This window comes from Lissotriton helveticus, chromosome 7 (genome assembly GCF_964261635.1).
Source record: "Lissotriton helveticus chromosome 7, aLisHel1.1, whole genome shotgun sequence".
Classification (NCBI taxonomy): domain Eukaryota; kingdom Metazoa; phylum Chordata; class Amphibia; order Caudata; family Salamandridae; genus Lissotriton; species Lissotriton helveticus.
In genome coordinates this window covers 1,075,815,009-1,075,836,233 of record NC_136068.1, presented here as the reverse complement: position 1 = coordinate 1,075,836,233, position 21,225 = coordinate 1,075,815,009, and the positions used below count along the sequence as shown (strand labels likewise).

Genomic DNA, 21,225 nt, shown 5'->3' with positions numbered 1-21,225 from the left:
TTGGAGGCTCTCCCCTTCAGTAAGGGCACAAAAACTGCTGAAGGTCTACTTGGGGGTCTATAGTAATGTGTATCTGATGAAACCCAAATAATGTAGGTGTGTGAGGCATAGTCCCTGATAGCTGCAGACAAAAGGACTACCATGTATTCAAAATGGATCATTGTATACTTCCATCATATTTCCTTTCATATGCTGTCCTTCATCTACTCTCTGTAAATACTATTACCTTTGTATATCATAATGCTATGCTATAAAATTTCACTATGCTATTTCTATATTCTTTGCGCTCACTCCTTGCTAATACTCTTTGTATCGCTTCCTGCCAATATTGGCAGGTTATCTCTACGATTTTTGTGTTTAGACGCATGTATCTGTTTTGTATCTTGTGTGTAATCCGTGTACTCGGATATCCTAATGTAATGTAACTGATTCTCTTGTAATGCGCTTTGACACCTTCTACAATAACTCCCAAATCCGGATGCTTCTTTCAGGTGGATGGCAACTTCATTCGAAGGTATAATCATCAGAGACCACATGAAGCTCGTCGAGCACAAATGCTTTTATTTAAGCAAGTTATTTCACCACACAAAGGAAATAATTGCTAAAGCTGTGACTGTCTATGCTGCCTACTAAAAAGGCTATTCGAAAGTGACAAAGCTATAAATGATAGCTAGTCACAAGATTTGGTTTAAGAAATTCGGACATCACAGTAAGTCCACCCAAAAAATATAATGCACTGAACAATAGTCTTATTGAGACAAATGATTGTTTCACAAATCCCCAGAAATGTGCCATTTCTTTTCTTCTGGTATTGCATTTCTTTTAGTACATTTTCTGTAGAAATTGTAGCAGAGGCGCCCATATCATTTCATAGACTTTAATTGTCCCCATAATTGAATTAGCTAGCTTCCCCAGCCCTAAAATATGCCACGAACAAGGGATCCGGAGTCCTATCTTGACCCCGTACATCAGTTACAGTCTGCCTGTCTTCTCAAAGCATCAATGAGAATAATTTCCCTTTCATAAAATGCAGAGGAAAGCTTTGAAGATTGGTCACTCCCAATATTATGTATAACGGTAGTCTGGAGATTTATGTCTGAAAAACCTAGTCTGCTAGACTGCTCCCCAGTGATGCTGCAGTTTAGGGAATTCCACAGCAGATGGATCAGGGTGCCACTGGTGCCACATTTCCTCCAGCAAGACTGAGAGCTACGTTTGTCCCACTCCAACTTTTTTTGCAGTTTGATATATCAATATAAGGTTATTTTATGAAACGTTTCTTGCATTATAGCTGTTTGCAATGTATTACGGGCTCCAGTGAAGATTTCAGGCCATTCCTTCAGGGATACCTCTCTATTTAGGTCCTTATCCCACCTTTGTCGTCCAGCTGTTTTAGCAGGGGCAACCTCCACAGCTAACATCTTATAAATATGTGATACCAGTCTTTTGTTGCTCTCCCTCAAAAGTAGCCACAGCTCAAATTTGGTGAGGGTTCTGCAAGCCTGCTTCTTTATTGCTTCATTATGGGATGAGATTAGCAGTGGGCAGTGAATATTATAGTATCCAATATCAAAATAATTCTACAAAGAGCTGCAATTCAACTAGTCGTTACTAGATGTGGAGAAGTGTGGCTCAATGGTTAGAGCGGCAGACCCTGATGCAGAGGTCTGGCCCGGGACCAGGGTTCAATTCCCGCTTCGGCTGGCCTCGGCTGGTCTCGGCGGATCTTGGGCTCATAATTCCCCCGGACCTGATTTCTGGGCTCATAATTCCCCCGGACCTGATTTCTCGCCTCGGTGCCTACTCTAAGCATGGGTCCCACGCTGCAACTCTGGGCAATAGCTTGCTTAGTCTCCACAACGGCCCCCTACAGCGCTGGGGATGCCTGGTTGCACCCTGGGGATGCCCAGGAGTGGACATTTCATGGGGAAAACCAGGAAGGGTTCCCTAGCGGTATGAGTACAGCGCCAGGACACTTTGTAGTATCAGTGCGCTTTACAAATACGTCTATTTCATTTCATTTCAGATGTCCCTCACGAGTCAAATGCAAATGCTTGATGAAAGGGTTTCAATGGTTTTGCATTTGACTCGTGAGGGACATCTAGTAACGACTAGTGGAACTGCATCTTGATGTAAAAATAATTTCAATGCTTTTCCACAAAGGAGCACGGCTATCCACAAAGTGTCTGGTACAGGGAAATACTATGTGTGGATGGAGCTTGGTTCACCTCAGAGGGCTTGTGTGTCTGAAGGGTAATTTATGCTTTACATCATTCTGTGCCATTTAGTACTTACCGTCATAATTTATAGAGTAATTGGAACAGCAGTGGTCTGGATGGTCAGTGATACCATCAATGATGTCAATTAGGATGTCATGAGTGATGTCACCAATGAAGTCATTGTCATTAGTGATGTAATATGCAAGGTCATAAGCAGTGCATAGCAGGGTGCAAGTTAGATTAGCTCAGTAAACTATAACTCGTGAATTTCAGTGTTTTATTGGTTTTAAATCAATAGTTTTTATAATGTTACAACGCCTAACCTTAAGGTCACTTTAATCTATTTACGTTGTGTTTTAGTTTTTTTTAATGTAAGCTAAAATCTTCATTTCTTATCTACCTATAACTTCACTTTAACCATTTTTTTCATTTTAGTGAATTTCTTTTGTATTTTTTAATGTCAAGTAACATCTTATTACCTAACCTAACCATAATGTCACTTTAACGTTTGTTTTTTTCAGTGAATTTCTAGGTTTTTGATTGTATTTATCCAGCTTCCTCACTGAGCATACCTTTGGTTATGCGCAGCAAGGGGTTTGCCACAGGCTCTGTGCCCAACCCTCACTGCAGATGGCCAATCCATCATGGATACCCACTCCACATTTTCCATTTTTTTCTCATTTTTAAATTGTATTTTTCAGGGTCCCTTTGTAATCCCGCAGCACAGACGGAGATTCCACTGTGGCTTCTGAATGAATCCCGCTGTACACATGGAAGGCCCAGCTGTTTTTAAAAATGTGGTCCGAGGTTGGGGAGAGTTTCGGGTACTCCCACAAAGTACCAGGAGGTCAGGGTACCACTGCCCCTAAATACCTATATTCTTTTTTTAGTTTCAGGACACAGAGCCAAGTTCCCTAGTCTGGTAATGGCGGCCGTGGAACTGAAGTGGCCTTTGGGAAAAAAAAGCCCTCTCAACTAATAAGCTGTACCTCGGGACTCCAATGGGACCAAACAGTCAGATTTCACTAACTTTTGAACTGTAATTTCACAGAAAATGCTCAAAGGATTTACACTAAATCACAAAAGGCACGCTTTCTGAGTAAAGATCTAGCTTTCTGTCAGAGTTGGTGTGAAGCTAATGAGCCATTTTTTCCTTTATTGCGGTCTTAAATTCTTATGGGAAATTGCATGGACAAAACACGTTTTTGGGAACCCCTCTTTTTCTAAGTCCCCTGCTTGATGAATCACCCCAAAACTTTCCAGTAAGGAACTCGGGTAGATTAACTTTTTTTAAAGTTTCATGAAGATTCATCAAACAGTGCAAGTAAGATTTGATCCATTAGACACCAAATAGTTTTGATATGCTTGATCCAACTCAGCATGAAAAATATTTATTAAGTTAGCAATTTCCACACTCTCCCAGAATGTACTTTTTAATCACTCAATCGATGCAATATTTACAGTAAAAGCTAACAACCACTTGTATAGGCGAATCACAGATCCTTATGGAAACATCAACTTGAAATATTTGAATTTATTTCCACTTACAGACCTGATGCCCCCATTTTAACCAAAACATGGCTTTACAAGTCCTCCATGCCGGACATCATACTAGCAATCCATGAAGGATTCTTCCATTCTCAGACTTGACAACTCCAACCAGAAGGGCAATGGCCTAGCAATTGTTTTGAAATCAAGTTTTAACTGCAACATTTCTGATTTGCACATTATTCAGGCTCCCCACTGCCCGCCCCCACACGCTTTAAGTCTAGGGTCCCTGGTCCTCTAGACCCCTTTAGCGAAGCTCCTTTATCTTTACAATTGTTTTCGCTACCGTGCCTCTGGACTGGTATATGCAGTCATTATTCTGCTTCTAAAGAAACCCTTAAGAGATCCCATGGTACTCAAAAAAGACTGTTAATTTCTTTCCTCCCTTTCACAACTACAATTGTGAGAAGCACATGAATAAATAAACAGCTATCTCACTATCTAGATTTCAACAAGCTTCCAGACCCCTGTCACCAGGTTTCCATCCAGTGCCCAGCTCTGAGTCTGATCTCTTTGCCATCACTGAGGTTCTGCATTCGCCTTCAATGAAGGCAGTTCCACAGCCCTTATTCTTTAAGATCGTACAGCAGCCTTTGATACTGTGGCCCATGAAACTCTTCTCAATAGAATTGAGAAAAGGAGGCTTGCGTAAATGCCTTAAAATGGTTGAACGTCTTTTGTCGAGATTGTCTTTTTAAAGTCTCTATAAAAGCTTTTTCTTCCTCAAACTACCTCTTATCATGTGGAGTACCACAAGGCTCATCTTTGAGCCGGCATTATTCAGTCCTTTGATCTTACCCATTTTGCCTACGCTGTTGATACCCAGCTCACTGTCTTTCTCATCCAAGATACTCCCACTAATCCACAATTTTTTTTGTCTCGCTGGGTCAGTGACCAAGCGCTGCTCGAAGAGACATTTAGTAGCTGCTTTGGGAAGTGCTCCCAAAGCGGCGACCAGCTTGCTAGAACGCGCAACAAGCATGCACGCTTGCGCGCGCGCATATCTTGCGTGTTTTAGCGCGCCATCGTGATCACTTTCGCTTTCACAGCGATCGAGATCGCGCTCACTTTCGTGGCCAATGCTTGTTGAATTAGCGCGTGTGATATATTTTCATTTCGAAGGAGATGTTGCTGTGAATTTAAAGCATGGCTGTTTACTTAATGTTATTATGATTTATACTTTCAGCGGTGGCACGATACAAGCTCGGCGAGTGGTCGGACAATTGCTATTTGTCTGGCCTTTAACTACCTGCAGCGTTGATGTTTGATGCCCCTTAATTGCAGCCTCTTTTCCCTTTCCAGGTTATCTTCCACCTCAGCAATCCAGGCAATACATTTGCTTACGAGGCTGCTCTCCTAAGTGTTCCCTGCATGTAAATTAATCTTGATTCAATTTACACTGCCATGCTGAGTGGTACAAATTGCCTGTAACAATAAAACAGCATGAGTTAAAAATAGGGGTGAGGGGCTCCCAGATTGAACTCCTGCCTCCCTGGATAGGGCGCACCTCTGCCTTATGCCAATACATTAGTCGACGATAATGAATCTTCTCTTCTGGAAAGCATGGTATAGATGATTTTTTAATGTTCCTTCAATGGAGCAGTACCTCGACTTTTATAAAGCAAGTTAGACAAACCATTAATGACAAGAGTGTTTGGGTTAAATATCAGTCCTGCCAAGCGTCACGCAACAGGTGTGACACTCACGCATTTCAGTGCGATGATCCGCATCACCGCACTGAAATGCATTGTCACGCATTTTTGCCACCATTGCCAGGCGCGCTCCTGTGCCCGGGCTCTCTGCTGCTCGACTCGTGCTGCTTGCTGAGCCCCGGCCCGAGTTCCTAAATAGTTAATAACCATCTGCTCTCAGCCTCTGTGGAGTGGCTGAGAGCTCTACAATGTATCTGAACTCTGCCCAGGGCTGCCTGCTGTGTTCGGCGCTGGCGGCTCTGGCTTACTGATCACACTCACAGTGACACTGCAGGGGCAGGGAGGGGCTGCCCTCTCAGCAGACTATAGTGCTCCGGTCAATCACTGGCATGGCACCATGGGGGCCGGGATAATAAATCCGGATGTGCTGTCACGTCCGGACTCAGAGGAAGTAGGCAGAAAGCGGCGGGGGATTAATCTAGTGCGGGCTGGAGACTCGGACTCTCTCTCATGCCCCCATGGCCGCCCGCCGAGGCGCGGCGCGGCAATACTCGAGGGAGCATGATGAAAATCATAGATTACGGCGCCGACACCAGAAAGAGTGACGGTATGTTTTAAAGTATTAGTAAACACTTCTGTGCCATATGTGAATTTAGACTACTCTTTTTTTCCCCCTTTCAAAATGAAAGCCATTTCAATAGGAAAAGAAGAACGCATTGTTGGTGGGAGTAAACGTTTGCACCACAGTTTAGAAATCACAGAATGGAGTTATTTTTTATCAGCCTTTTCATCATTCAGGGAAAGGACTACGTGAACACAGGCTTCAGACTACAAGAATCACATTCGCTAACCAGTCCATGGTCATCAATTAAGTGCATAAAAATCGAGTTGAAAAATAAAACTGACGCCAGTGTATACAGAGGAAGCTTTGCCAGATGGCCATTAATTGGAGTGCATCATTTCTGCAGACGTGCGGAGGGAGCACGTGATAGGCACTGCAAAGCTTCAATGGAGTGAGCATTTAGGTGGATTAGGCGTTGGGATTGTCCTTCATGAGCTGCACATCGGCGTCTACCATTTCTTTCACCAGCTCATCAAAAGTGACCTTTGCTTTCCAGCCTAGCTTCTCGTATGCTTTAGTGCAGTCCCCTTGGAGAAAGTCCACTTCAGTCGGCCTGTAGTACTTCTGGTCAACGGCTATGTGGATCTTGCCAGTCTCCTTGCACAGGCCTACTTCGTTCTCATCCTTCCCTTGCCACACAATAGCTTTTCCGATGTGCTTGAAGGCTTTCTCCACAAACTCACGCACGCTGTTTACTTCCCCCCTTGCTATCACAAAATCTTCAGGTTCATTGGATTGCAGCATCATCCACAGAGCCTCAACGTAGTCCTTGGCGTGGCCCCAATGCCGCTTGGAGTCCAGATTGCCCAAGCTGAAGCGTTCCAGCTGTCCAAGATGAATTTTCGCTACAGATCGGCTAATTTTTCAGGTTACAAAATTAGCCCCTCTCCTGGGGCTTTTTCATGATTGAAAAGAATGCCATTCACAGCAAACAGATTGTAGGCCTCCCTTTAGTTCACCACTATCCAGTATGCATAGAGCTTGGCTGCTACTCTTACAGCCTGCACATGACACACACTGGTGCAAGTACTCTTAGGTAGCACGGACCCCGGACAGGGAGGCCGCTCAGCTATTTATTAATTATTACGGCTCACTGTATCTTTTTGAGATAATATTGCCAGACTGTGAACTAGGTTAGTCAGCCTCTCCCTCCTCCTGAGGCTTGCCCTGACCTCCTGTCCCCCGATGCCTCATTGTGTTAATGGCCTAGAATACCCATGTAACTTATTCTCAGTCTCAGGTTAATAATAATTTACGGGCGGCGCTGCACGCCCTTCTGTAATCAGCTAATTGATTTTTTATTAAACTGCTGTTTTTTTAAATAAATTACAGTCTGTGGCCAGGTTGTGACCCCTGGGCTATGTGTGTACCCTTACATTTTTGGTGCATTACAGCTGTTTTAAGGTCGTCTTAGAGTTTCTCTATGTGCAAATAAGTGTGATTTCTGATATGTAAAAAGTGTCACTCATCGTTGTTGAAATGTCACTCATAATTACGCTGAAATTATAAAAATGTAACACATAGCAATCTGTAACCTTGACAGCTATGAAATATAAAGCTGTGCTTTCTTTCCCTTGACTGAGTGCTATCCATCTTTCCATTTACAGGAGCTTGACAAAAGTACTGGCTCTGCGCAGAATTTCCTTTAATTACATGTTACAGGAAAGATGCTTTTAACATTAACATCGTTGTATTCGTTTAGTCACTACTTGCTCCTCAGTAGAGCTTAATGGAGAAGGTTTAAATCCTAAATGAGGGCGCTGTTCTGCCAGCGCCTGGGCTCTGCTAACAGGCCGTCTCGAGCGTCCATCGCACTTCCCAAAGCTTCTCCTTTGTGCTGTCGATTAACACTGGACCCGCCTGCACTGGCTCTGATTGACAGCCGCAGCTCCCTGGGCAAACCCCTTCCGCTGCTGTGGCCTCTCTGCCGCCTAGATCATGCATCGGACTGAACCGGTCGTGAGTGACAGCGCCTTCCATGATTGCGCGGGCTTCACCCGAATCTGAGCAGTAACCTTACTTGAGATGAGCTTGTGTTGAGTGACCGCGCTGTTTAATTCTTTCAATAATGTATTGAGACAGATTCACGTGGTACTTTATAATAAATAGTATTTAGCATCTCAGCAAAACCCGGTGGCACGAATTTTTTAAATCATAAAGTCCACTCTATCAGATAAAAAAAAAAATAGAAAGCAATTCTATTAAAACCCCAAAAAATCAAAGCTGGTGCACTTGGAATCCGAGGGTTTCAATGATTTTCATTTTCCTACTCTGCTTTCTTAAGTTTTTTCTCCTTGAGTGGAAATTGTTCATTTGTTTTCATGCCTGTAAACTCATCATGCTCTTTGATACATTTTGAATCAAGTAGCGCGCTTACAGGTAACCTAGCGCCCTGCAGAATGCTGAGAATAGGATCCACAGATGGCACTTAGAGGGTAGCAGGGAGGCTTGTTTGATGCCATATGTACCACTTAGGACGAGGAGGAGACCAAGCCTGCTGCAGACTGTTATTGTGTATATCGTAGCTGTCCCTGCAGGATGTCCATATATTGTAATTTATAAAGCGGTCTGAACTAACAACAGTTTGAAACCTTTATGCGGGATTTTGAATAGTAGTATATACCAGCATTTTGCACAGCCAGTGTTCACTCAAGTTCTAAAATTACACACTACGGACCCACCGGGAGTAACAAACATAAACCACCTCCATAATTTTCAGACCACTGCTCAGTGGAAAAGGAGTTGGTTACTGTATTGCTCTTTCTTTCCCTCATATCTACTTATTCTACTGAAACCCCATGGAAAATGTTCAGCTTCTGGCTGAAAATAAGGCAGAATGCAAACTTTAACAAGCATTGGCATAGCCAATAGGTCTCGCATTTGGGACCTTATAAGTGTTTAACCATGCAACAGTTGGTGTTGTTACACCAAGGATATTCTGCTGCATAACTAAATACTTTTTTATATTCTTTCTTTATTCGGTTTTTATCATTATAAAACCATAAAAGCAACAGTAAAAGCGTAACACAGTACATTAATAAAATTCTCTCAGTATTAAAGATTTTTCCTATGCCTAATAATACATTTAAAAAAATGTAATACATGGTTACAAGTACGCTCAGAGTCTAACATCTGTAGGGATAGCATAGCCGGGCGACATTGTCTAAAACCCCAAGGCTTTAGCAGTGGAAATAACCAAATTTTTCTGTGGGGCTGAAAGTATTTACAGAACAATATCGTGTGCATACACGTCTGTGAAGAGGTATCGTCACACGGACAACAAGTCAGGTTTGGATCCCAAGTGTTCTTTTTTGGGAAGGCCACTAGTCTATGGAAAAGGTTGAGTCTGAATCTAGTCAGGAGCATCTTCTCATATGTGCTGAATTCCAGTGTGAGATAGGGCTGAATTTGTGGAGTGAGCTGTACCATGTTTGCATGTTGGACAGATTGCTTAGTTGAAAGCAGAGTAATTCTAAGTGTCTCTAGATGATTCATCGCTTTCTGCTTCAGCTCTTTCTTGGTTATCTCAATTAAAGATGCTGGAGTGAGATAGTATCTTTCCAGGCCCATATCTGTGAAGAAACGCCTGACATAGGTGAGCCAGGCTATTTTATGCGCACGATCCAGTGCCATTGAGTCCTCTAGGATGTTTTTGGTCAGCATGTTCTTGTCCGCTAACCAACTGCGTCTCCAGAGTAACAATGGCTGAATTTTTATCAAATCCTCTAAGTAGGGGATTCCCAGTTCCACGTGACATGCGTAAATGGAGGAACGCTTTGGGGCAGATAGAAGAAATCTCATAAACGAGTTCTCAGCTATTTGGAGAGAGCCAACGTCAGCATGTCCCCAAACACCGGCCCCATATAGAGCGATGGCTTGACATTTTGCGATGTAAATTTTTAGCAACTCAACTGGTGGTCTCCTTCCGAGTCTTTGTGAGAAGTTCGTCAAGGCAACGATAGCTCTCTTAAAAAGATGTCTCCTGGACTCTATAGCTGCTTTCCAGTTTAGTCTTTCATCTATCATTATGCCCAGATAAGGGTATTGGGAAGTCCTCTCAAGTTTTTGTTCATTTAGGTGGATGTTCTTTGTGCGTTTTCGGCCTCCACCTGCCACCATGACAAAAGTTTTTTTAACATTTATGTGGAGATCTAAAGCGCTCATAAATTCAGCGTATTTATTCAGGGATTTCTGAAGTTCTATTGGTGTGCGGGCCAGGATAACTGCGTCATCTGCATAGAGCAGTGCGGGGATCAGGCGTTGTCTTAGTCTTGGTAGGTCTTGCCCCCCCCTCAACATCCTCTCCTCTAGCCCGTTCGTGTATAGGGAGAAGAGGAAGGGGGCAAGAACGCACCCCTGCCTGACTCCTCGCTCTACTCCAAATGACGCAGTAAGCTCTCCCTTTGTCCCATAGCGCACTCTCGCAGAAGCTTCCCCATATAGTTCTCTTAGGAAATCCAGGAGTGGAGGATCCACCCCCATATTTCTCAGAAGGGTCCATAGCTTCGCGTGTGATACGCAATCGAAAGCAGAGGACAAGTCCACGTATACCATGTACATTGTCCCCTGCTTTGCGTAAATGTACTTGGACACAATTATGCTTAAATTGAGGGCCTGCTCTACGGTTCCAAAACCTTCCCTGAACCCGAATTGTAAGTCCGATAAGATCTTTCTTTCCTCTGCCCATTGCTGGAGTTGTTCTAGGACTATTCTACCAACTACTTTTCCTAGAGAATCTAATAAAGAAATAGGACGGTAGCATTTAACATCTTGGCGGTCCCCTTTTTTAAATATAGGCACCATGATGGAGTTGGACCAAGACTCCATCAATCCTAAGTTCGCTGCCGCAATGCAAACTCTTGTCAGTATGGGGGCCCAGAGATCCGGAAGATGTTTAAAAAGATCTACAGGCACCCCATCTGGTCCTAGTGCTTTGCCCCCTTTACTTAAGTTTAATGCCTGCACTACGTCAAGTATATCAAATTGTAGGCTGATTGGGAAGTCGACGGGAGGAAGGGAATGATACATTTCTTCTATTGGGGATGTTAATTTAAAGATGTGAGAGAAATGGTTTACCCAGGTTTCCTCTTCTATTGCCACGTCGATCTGGGGTCTATTAGAATCAGATAGAAAGGGGGTTTTTACTATTCGCCAGAAGGACTCGCTATTTCTTGTAAGTGTGCTTTTATGTAGGTCGTCCCATAGAGCCTGTTTCAGCTCTAGTTTCCTCTGTTTCCTGGCCTTTTTGTATTGGGACCTTAAATGCTGAATCAGTTGTTGATCTCTTTTCGGATGTCTGAGAGCTTCTTTTAACTTGTTTTGTGAAACAGTACAGTCGTGGTTAAACCAACCTACTGGTTTTGTATTATTATGATTGTTTTTTCTAGTCAGCATTACTTTTATTTTGTCCAAGATGATCTTAAAATTTTCGAGAATGGTGTTATCGTCTGTTTCCAAATCTAGACATTTTATTATATTAGGATATAATGTCTTTATTAAGTTGTTGGTAAGTTGGATGGGGTCTATCTTTCCCCATTTTAACGTGAGTCCATTGATTCTGCCCAGTTCGAGTCGATTTTGGGAAAGAGTGTGTGCGATCATTGTTGTATGCGTTAATTGATTTGAAAGGTCTAAATCCAATCTAAGCGCAGAATGATCGCTTAGAATGTTTGCCAATAGGGTAAAGTCCCTAATCAGATGCCTCAGCCCATCCGTCGAGAGAATGTAGTCAACGGTGGTCTCATGGCCCCTCCCCAGGTATGTAGGTTCTAATGCGTTGTTAACAGGGTTTTTGTTATTTACTATTGATAATTCAAGGTCTGTAAGAAGGTTGTTCATAACTTCCCCTATTCCATCATGATGGAAGTGCACGAGAGGGTTGTCGTACTCGTCCACTAACCCGCAATTCTGATTGCTCAAGCGTGGGCAGGGGTGCAAATTAAAGTCCCCTCCCCATAATAAATGGACAGTGGCCTTTTTTTTTGTACAGTTGTCTATATTTGATGATTTTTTCCTGAATTATCAAAAGGGTGTTAATAAGATGGTCCTCCTCTAAGTTATTATAAAAGTTTATTAAAATAACAATAGCTTCTTTTCCTACTGAGAGGGAAAACAATTGGAAATTTGGCGTAAATTCTGTTTTTAATAACTTCAGGCTTGAAGTTGTATTCGCTATATATGTAACCAAACCCTCCTTAGGCCTGCCGCACTACTTGGGAGGGCTGGGGAAAAAAAGGTTTTATAACCCACGATGTGCAGTTCTTTTGTGGCCCATGTTTCTTGTAGGCATATTATCTTGCCTTCTTCAAGGAAATGGGCTGCTGAGCCGTCCTCTATTTTGGGGCGGAGACCTGCAATATTCCAGAAAATAACGGACAGAGATTGTGTCCTATTCTCTGGAACTGCGGGCGTCCTCCGTACTAGATCTAGGGGTAAGATAGATTGTTCATAAGTGGGAGATTCGGCTGATGGTCAATCGACCATTTCTAGGCCGCTAAACCGATTCATAGTCGGTATACCCGACCAATTTTCCCAGTGTGGTATTTCTCTATAAATAGGTCTATATGGTCGCTGAGGAGGTGCACCCCATTGCTCCCATTCTCTTCCTCTATTACGGGGTCCCACGATCTGCCATGGACCCTCCTGTGGCTGATAATTGGGATCTACTGGCCACCAAGGGATCTCATGTTCATTTTGTCTCGGGGCCATTTTTGGTCTAGGAGTGGCGAATTCCCAGGGCTGTGGGACTGCTTTGCGCCAAATATTGTCAAATTCATTAAGGTGGCTATTGTGATGTTTCTTAGGGTAAAAGAAGGAAAGACACTTTGTGTCAATCCCACCACTTATATTGTGCTGTTCCCAGGAGCATATGTATTCGACGATTCTTAGATCCTCAAAAGTAATCACAATGCAGTCTCCCTGTATTACTTTTTTGGTGTGTCCCACCCATGGGGTCCTGCATACCGTTGCTATCCTGCTTGACCAGTTGGGGGGAATAGGTCGATTTTTTTTTAACCAATATTGGACCTTATTTTTTAAGGACCAATTAGGCTCTATGGTCTCCCCCGTTAGTTCTGGTACCCCGGTCATCACAACCACGAATGGTGATGCTTCAGGTGGTAGATTCGTGTAGAGTCTGCTCTCATGAAGTCCTCTCGTGGTTGCTTTGTTCGCTATAGGGTTTGGTTTTTTTTGGGCAGAGATTATGGTAGCTGGTGTTTTGGGGACTGGCGTTTTTTGCACTGTTGTTTTTGTTACAGGGATTTTTGAGGCTATGTTGCTCTGGGGGGTAGGTATTATAGCTTTCGGGGGGATTTCGCCGCTATGGGGACTTTTACTACTAATTGTTGTTTGGGTGGAGGACAGGCTAAGGTTGTTTTTTCCTTTTGTGGGGCTAGTACTGCCGGTTTATCTATTCCCTTTTTTTGAAGTTCTTGAATGGGCCTAGGTTGGATGGATTTCGATATTTTTAGCAAGTGATTCTCGATGTTACTTAATCTAGTTTCAAGAGGTAGAAAGAGGGAATGTAATAATGAAGTTATTTTATTTACTAGGTCCGGGGTATCAGGTTAATTACTATAAGGAATTAGAATAGGTGAACCTGAAACGATGGTGCTTGGAATATTATTAAATGAAGAATGGTGTACCAATGCCTGGTGGTCGATGATGTCAACTGTTTTGAGGGTAGGACCTGCTGAGTTTGAGATTACTGTTGAATCAGTTAGGTCCGCCATATCGATGGCTGTAATTTTGTCAACTTTTTCTTTATCCTTTCTTTTCTTTACAGCCCCCTCCCTCCTCCCTCTTGCTTGTCTTACTTCCTCTGGTGTGTGGTCACATGGAATCTCGGGTGTTTTTTCTAAATCAGAGTTTGAGAGTGATAGGGAAAGTTGAGAGGCTGAGAGGTCTACTACATTCGGGAGACTAAGTCTATTGTTCAGACCCCCCAGGATATAGCGGCATGGATTAGCAAATTTAGCGGCACAAAAATGGAAATTTAGCGGCACAAAAATGGAAATTTAGCGGCAATTTTGCGGCATTTTATTTGGCCCTGGACCTTGATAAAGTGGCCTCCAGTGACCCCATCCGTCACCCGTCCTTCCTTACACTCTTTCTGCCTCCCAATTCTCCCTCTCTTAGTTGTGTTTTGCCGCTTTTAGCTCCTCTATCTTCCTTCCTGTTACACTCTTTTCACTGTCCCATTCAGCTTTCTGTTTCTCATGCCCCTTCCTTTCTGTGCCTCATTCACTCATCCTCTCTCACACACACACATCTTTCTCTCCTTATCGATATCTCTCTCATCAGCCCAGTCTCTTATCCCCTGTCCCTCTCTCTTTCCATCTTCGGATCTCTCTAGCACCCTGCCTCTCTAGTTCTCTCTTGTCTCCCTCTCTGCCTTCCTCGCCCTCTCTTCTCTCTATAACTCTCATACTTTCGTTCTTCCAGACACTGTCTTTCTTCCCCTTCCTCTCTCGCCCTCTTTCTCGCGCATTCACCCTCCCTCTTTCTCTCCTGCTCACTCCTCTCTACTTTTCTCCACCTTTCAGTTTCATTCGCCCAGTTTCTCTCACCCCCTACTACCCTTTCCTTCTTTCCCACCTCTATGACTTCTTTGCTCACCCCCCCTCTCTTTCACCCCTTCTTTCTCGTCTCACCTGCCCCATACCCTCAGTTTTCATTCTTGCTCCCCCTCTTTACCTTTGTGCTCCACCTTTCACCTTTATCCTCCCATTTTCTTTTACCCCTACCCTTTCCTTCTAAACGCCCCACTCTCCCTTGCTTTCACCCCTTTCCTCTCCTCACACATGTGCCCCCAGCCACTCTTCCTTTCTTTCACCCCTTTCTTCTCCTCACACGTACCTCCAACCCCTCTTTCTCTCTCCCTCCTGTCTGTGATCCTCCGTGCAGGAAGCCGATGGTAACTGTCGCTCGCATCCTCCGGAGAGAAACCCCGGGGTCTCGCAGTACTAGAGCAAGAAAAAAGAAAAACAGATTTTTTTCTAATTTGGAAAAAAAATCTGCTCTCCCTCTCCGTTTAGCAGGAACAATAATCACAAGTGTTATCTGGACATTTTTAATGCTGTCTGAAAACTTGACCCCCAAGGAACTCTGCCACAAGTATTCTTAACTCATAAGTTATTTCTAAATACAGCGCCACTTCCCTGAGGTAAGCGCCCAGTGCGGTAGCACCAGTTGCACTGCCCTAAAGCTAGCCCTGACGAAATGTAATATCTAAGTGAAGAAGTTCTAACTTTCGACAGCTATAATTCAAGCATCATTAGCGCGAGACAGCACTATGTTTATATGCAAAAAACCGTGGGAGATTGTGCCCCTGAGTTTCCCTATATTTTCTGCCACTCAGTGCATTACACAATGCAACTTGAATAAAATGAGATTTAATAGTTTGTGATGACAGCTACACTTTTACATGCGCTGGGGTAGCAGGTGCTAAGTAACCAACATCTCCCACTTGTCAGATAAAAACATCTGAATGTTCTGCAGGCTCTTGCGAGGCTGCAAATGACGAGAAGCTTGCACTTAAGTTGCTCATCTAGTCCAAAGAAAGACTCGATTGAATGAACCTGGGAAACTCCAGAGCTCAGCTGTGTCTAAGGAAAAGAATAAGGTTGCAGTGACAAAGCCTTAGCTGCGCCTTTTGTATGCGTGTGAGAAGCGTGCAGAACTCTTGACCATTCTCCCTCTCATATGTGTAATGAAATGTACACATTTGCTGCTTGTTCTGTATTTGTACTGTCTGATGAAAGCTTGCACCACCGCAAGCCCCTGACACCTGCCAGAGCCAAGGATAACAGGCGGGGGCGTGAAAAACTAAGCCTCATTAACAAGTAAAAGGTCTTTAAATGACCTGTGAAGTACTCGGGTGCGGCTGGCAGCTTTGGACTGCCAGCCGCACCCGAGTACTTCACAGGTCATTTAAAGACCTTTCACTTGTTAATGAGGCTTAGTCTGACTGTCTGTGTGTGTCCCAGGAAGCTGCTGACACACACGAGAGGGGGGGAGGGCGGCGCGCACAGCCAGGCATTGTTTGTTTTGCTGTCTCATGTCTCACTTGTAAATATCGCGGCCAATATGGTTATTATCGCGGCCATCGCGGTAATCTGCCGATTTCGCGATTTTTTCGTGAATCGCGAAATCGCGATAAACTGGAGGGTCTGATTGTTGCCTTGCAATGATTGTGCTAAGGTACCCTCTGCCTCTGGGGATCTTACTCTGGCCAATGGCCCCAAAGAGGATCGCCTCGCACTAGCCAGGTCAGTAGATACTCTGCCCTCTATTAGGCTGATGCTTTGATCGATAAAAGTGTTTGCCTTGGTGATGAAATCGTCCATAGGCCCTAACAACTGTTCACCAATCCCACCCTTTTTTACCTTCTTGGACTTACTACCCCTGGTGCTCATTTTCGATGGGAGAATTTCTCAGAGTCGTGATGAATGGGTGGAAAATAATTTGAATGGGACGTACGTATGTGAGCCGTTTATGGAGAGCTTAAAGGGGGGGGCCCGGTCCGGTCTCCTCACGTTCTCGAACGGCCTCAAACGGCCCGCTCTTTGCCCGGTCTTCGCCCGCGCCTACGTCCGCGCGCGTCCCGCGTTCGCGTCTGGGCTCTGGGCTAAGTGGGAGGAGGAGGGGGCGGGAAGAGGCACCAGGTCGCGTGATGATCTTGCGCACGCGCTCCTGGTCCTCGCAGTCCCGCTCCCGATCACAGAGTTCACGTCCCTCCCAGCTGTTGGTGACTGAGCACACGGGCTCCCAAGTCACGGGCAAGTTCCCTCCAGTGCAGAAAACGGGTCACAAGGGCGAAAGGACTTCTCCGCACTACGACTACGAGCGGCTCCCGCGGAGCGGGGGCCGCGAGTCGTATTAAGGCTCTGAGGGAGGAGGGGGCGGGAAGAGGCACCAGGTGCGCGTGATTATCTTGCGCAAGCGCTCCTGGTCCTCGCAGTCCCGCTCCCGATCACAGAGTTCACGTCCCTCCCAGCTGTTGGTGACTGAGCACACGGGCTCCCAAGTCACGGGCAAGTTCCCTCCAGTGCAGAAAACGGGTCACAAGGGCGAAAGGACTTCTCCGCACTACGACTACGAGCGGCACCAACTAAATACTTATATGGTCCAAAAAGCGAGACCTATTGGCTATGCCAATGCTTGTTGTAACTGCTTAGTTGCTGTGGCAAACTCGATGGGCCTTAATTGCCCTAAACTGAATATGGAAAATGGAAATGTTGGTCATTAGTAATCAGTCCAGCTTGTAGTCCCCAAGCTGGTGGCCCAACTGACTCTGCCCTCTACCTCCCTATGAAGAGGTGGTTAAAAACCGTGGTCTGTCTGGACAGTAAGCTCTCCATGGACCCCCAAATTAAAATCCTTGCTGCCTGTTTTGCCCTAATATGTCGGCTCAAGAAAATTCGACTTCCTTAAACCAGACAACCATTGTCCAGGTGATTATCATCTCTCGCCTGGACTATGGTAACATACTCAATTTAGTCACCTCTCAGACCGTACTCATACACTTTCAGGTATTCTAGACCACAGTGGCCTGCATCCTATTCTGTGTCTACAGAAACATATCAATTTCCGCTCATCTGCAACCCCCATACTGGCTCCGGATTGCTAAGAAGACCACATTTAAGGCTCTCCGCTTCACCCCCTCACCAGTTATGTAACCCTGCATATCAAGCACCAAGTCCATTCCTATATGCTGTGTAGCACTTTTAGCTTTAGCAACCTTCTTCCCACAGTTATCCCTGTATCAAGCTTGCTGGACAAGGGGGCAGACTCCTTCAGATACATCACTCCCAAAGTCTGGAACAGCCTACCACTGCACATCCAACAGTGTGTGGTGGAGGCCACATCTAAAAAACGACTAAAATCCTGTCTGTTCTAGTCTCTATCTGACGCCTCCTTGAATAGAATCGCAACGCTGGGATGCCCCGGATCTAGGGTAGCTATGCCCTCTACAAATCCAACACGTAAGCATCCTAAATATGTTGCAATGATACTTGCCAAAAACAGCCCTTTAGCCATGTGCAGTGTGCCATTATGTGCAGGGCCTGGCCTATACCCAGGCCATTTGCCCATCCCCCTGCTGCCACCAATCTCCCCCCAACTTATTTGGCCATGTCCAGTATGCACTTGGGCGCAGAGCCTGGCCTATATCTAAGCCCTGTTTCCAATTGCTAACTTGCACCCAACCCCCCTGCTGTGCATAGCCTTTGGCTAGGTGTTGGGTTGGGCGCAGGAACTGGCCTGCAGGCAGGCCCTGCACCCAAACCCCAGAGGCAGAATATGTAATGTTGACTTTCTCAAAGAGCCAAAAAACGAAAATATAAAAAGTGGGCCCATTGGCTTTATCAAGAGGTCTGTATATTTACATATATAAAGCAGACCTACTGTCTTGGTAAAAAATCACCAATAATTACAAAAAGCATATATTTCATTACTTCACACATTGAAACTGTTAATAAAAATAATTGTCATATTTTTTAAAATAAAGGATTAACAAGTCTTTGATTCTTTCTGATAACATTTCTCAGCCCACAAAATGCAGTCATAAAAACAACCACAAGAGGGTCCTCCACTCGGGCTGAAGAGCATTGAGCTCCAGCTGAGTGCTTTAAAAAATATGGTAAGTGCTCCTGGGGTCATGGATTTAATTATCAAGGAAACTTACTGTTTTTTTTTATACATCACTAGTGGCTGCTGCACTTCCTGCAGCCCTCCCACGGCATAACAAATGATTGGTTGTGTCCCTGCACTTCAAAGAGGCACCACTAGGATTAAAAATTAATAACTTAAAAGCCCTCGCGAGCCATTATGGGGCGCTCCATTCTGAAGCAGTGAATAATAAATAAGCAGCTCCTGCAGCTCATTTATTATTCTTTATTTATTTATTTTTAATTTTGTGGCTGTCCTGTCCCATTAAAATTTAAGATGGGGCCCCGGTGGATGGGGCCACCAGTTCCTGATAAAGCCTTGCGCACATAGAAGCAGCAAATCGCCATAATTTAATGATTGTTTTTGTACATGAAGGAACACCTTCCTGCACGAAGACATAATTAATGGTGTTTTGCTCTTTCTATGTTTGCTGCAAAATGCAGCACACATAAAAAATTCACGCAAGAAATGCGCATGCGCGGCCACCCACGCATGCGCATTGAGTAGTAAACAGCACCGTGAACGAGCAGAGGGAGCCCCGGGACGCCGCGGACAAGGTAAGTGTATTTTATTTATTTTTCGGGGCCCATTTAATTAAATTAGGTATGTTCGGGAGGGCAGGAGGGAGGCGGGTGGCGGGCAACTTCGCTACGCCCAAGGAGTGGGCGTAGTGTTGCCTGCTTCGCCTACTTTGCAAAGGACGAACTAGGCAACACTACGCCCACTTTGTGGGCGTAGCGAAGTTGCCCGCCCAGGGTTACTTAATACACGCAATTAAAAACAATCTCGTAAATTGTGAGTTCTCCTGTTTCTTCCAGTATTCTCACTTGGAACTCAACTTATTATTATTTTTTTTAATTCTTTTTATTAACACACAACAATGACACTCAATCGCTTAACAGCCGATGATACCACTTCCAGTTACACAAAACGTATTGCCGGATTCTGATAGGGATCAGTTCGGTTCCAACACCACATTAACTTCCTGTACAACTGGGGGAACACAAATATCTCCTCTGTAGGCATTCCAAGCACCCCAAATGTTCCCCCACTTCCCGGGCCTCCCCCTTGCGACATACACCGATCTTTCTCTAAACATGCACCAGTCTAAATCCTCCTCCCATTTTCCTATCTGGGTGGCCTGACTGGCTCACCACAGCTGTGCAATATTACGCTTGGCTACAGCACATGCCAGTGTAACCCATGTCTTTCCGTGTGCAGTAAGGTCGGTCGGCTCCCAAACATTTATGAGACATCGGCGTGCCTCCATCCCCAACTCCACACCCATCACCTCTCGTATCTCATCGTGAACTTTAGCCCAATAACCCCGTACATCTGGACAATCCCACAAAATATGCATAAACGTTCCGGCCTCTCCGCAACCCCTTCGGCACTCTCCATTTACAGTCAAACCCATTCGCACCAATCTCAATCCTGTTACATAAGAGCGATGGAGGATCTTTAGTTGCACCAACCTAAGTCTCATTTGTATCGCTACCACTTTCGGGGAAGACACAGCCTCACTCCAGTCCTCATCCTCCAATACTAGGCCATCTGCCTCCCACTGCTCTCTGGTAATTGCAAGTGGGTCCTCAGTGTGGTTAATGAGCTTTTTATAAATCAAGGAAATCGTTTTGGTCGGAAGATGACCATCTAACACCCGGTCCTCCAACGGAGAGGCATCCGGGGGCACAACTCCACGGGGGATGTTGGCAAGCAGCACATGACGGATCTGCATATACCGATACCTCTCGCTTTCCTGCAGTTGATGTCGTTCCTGCAATACCTCGAAGGTAAGGATCCCATCCTTTCCCCACATATCTCTAATCTGGGAGATCCCAATGAGATCCCACCTGTCAAACCCTTTTGTCTTCCACAGACCTCCCAAACATTCCGAGCTCCATAAAGGCGTGGCCAAAGTTATCTTCCCATCCCACTTGAGGGACCTGGTAGCCTCATGCCACACCCATACCGCAATCGCTGCCGGTCCGACCAGAGGAACCCGCCCCCTGTTGGCGTAAAGAGCCCTAGCATAGTCCCCACCCGGCATCTGACCACGGTCGATCGCGTAACCTGGGTCCGATGGCGATCCATAGATCGCATGGTTAATAGCCGCCAATTGGGATGCCCAGTAGTACTTCCTAATGGAGAGTGGCAGAGACTTCCATCTCGCCACATCCCTCCGGAATCTAGCCAATGGGGGCACCAGATTGAAAGCATACCGTATTTTAGGGTCCATTGACACAAATATACCCAGATAACGGAACCCCATCTCCTCCAACCTTACCGGGCAGTTTGCGGGAATATCCGGGGGATCACCACTCAAAACAAAAAGAACTGATTTCGACCAATTAATGGCAAAGCCAGAGTACCTCCCGAATATGGCCAGTACATCAATAAATGCAATCAAGGGGGGGCGTGGCCAAGATGGCGTCGGAGTAGGACGCCTTTCTGTGCCTCTCCGGCGCCGATCCATATTAGCAGCTAATAGCTTGTGTCACCGGCTCAGTTC

At 45.0% G+C, this 21,225-nt stretch overlaps 1 protein-coding gene and 1 pseudogene across 7 annotated transcripts in view; both read right to left on the bottom strand.

Moving 5' to 3' along the window:
* The window catches only part of CARD14 (caspase recruitment domain family member 14), a 630,897-nt gene that overhangs the window by 126,986 nt on the left and 482,686 nt on the right, over nucleotides 1-21,225 (bottom strand). The window lies entirely within an intron of this gene.
* Nucleotides 6,411-20,532, bottom strand: LOC144767282 (GDP-mannose 4,6 dehydratase pseudogene; annotated as a pseudogene).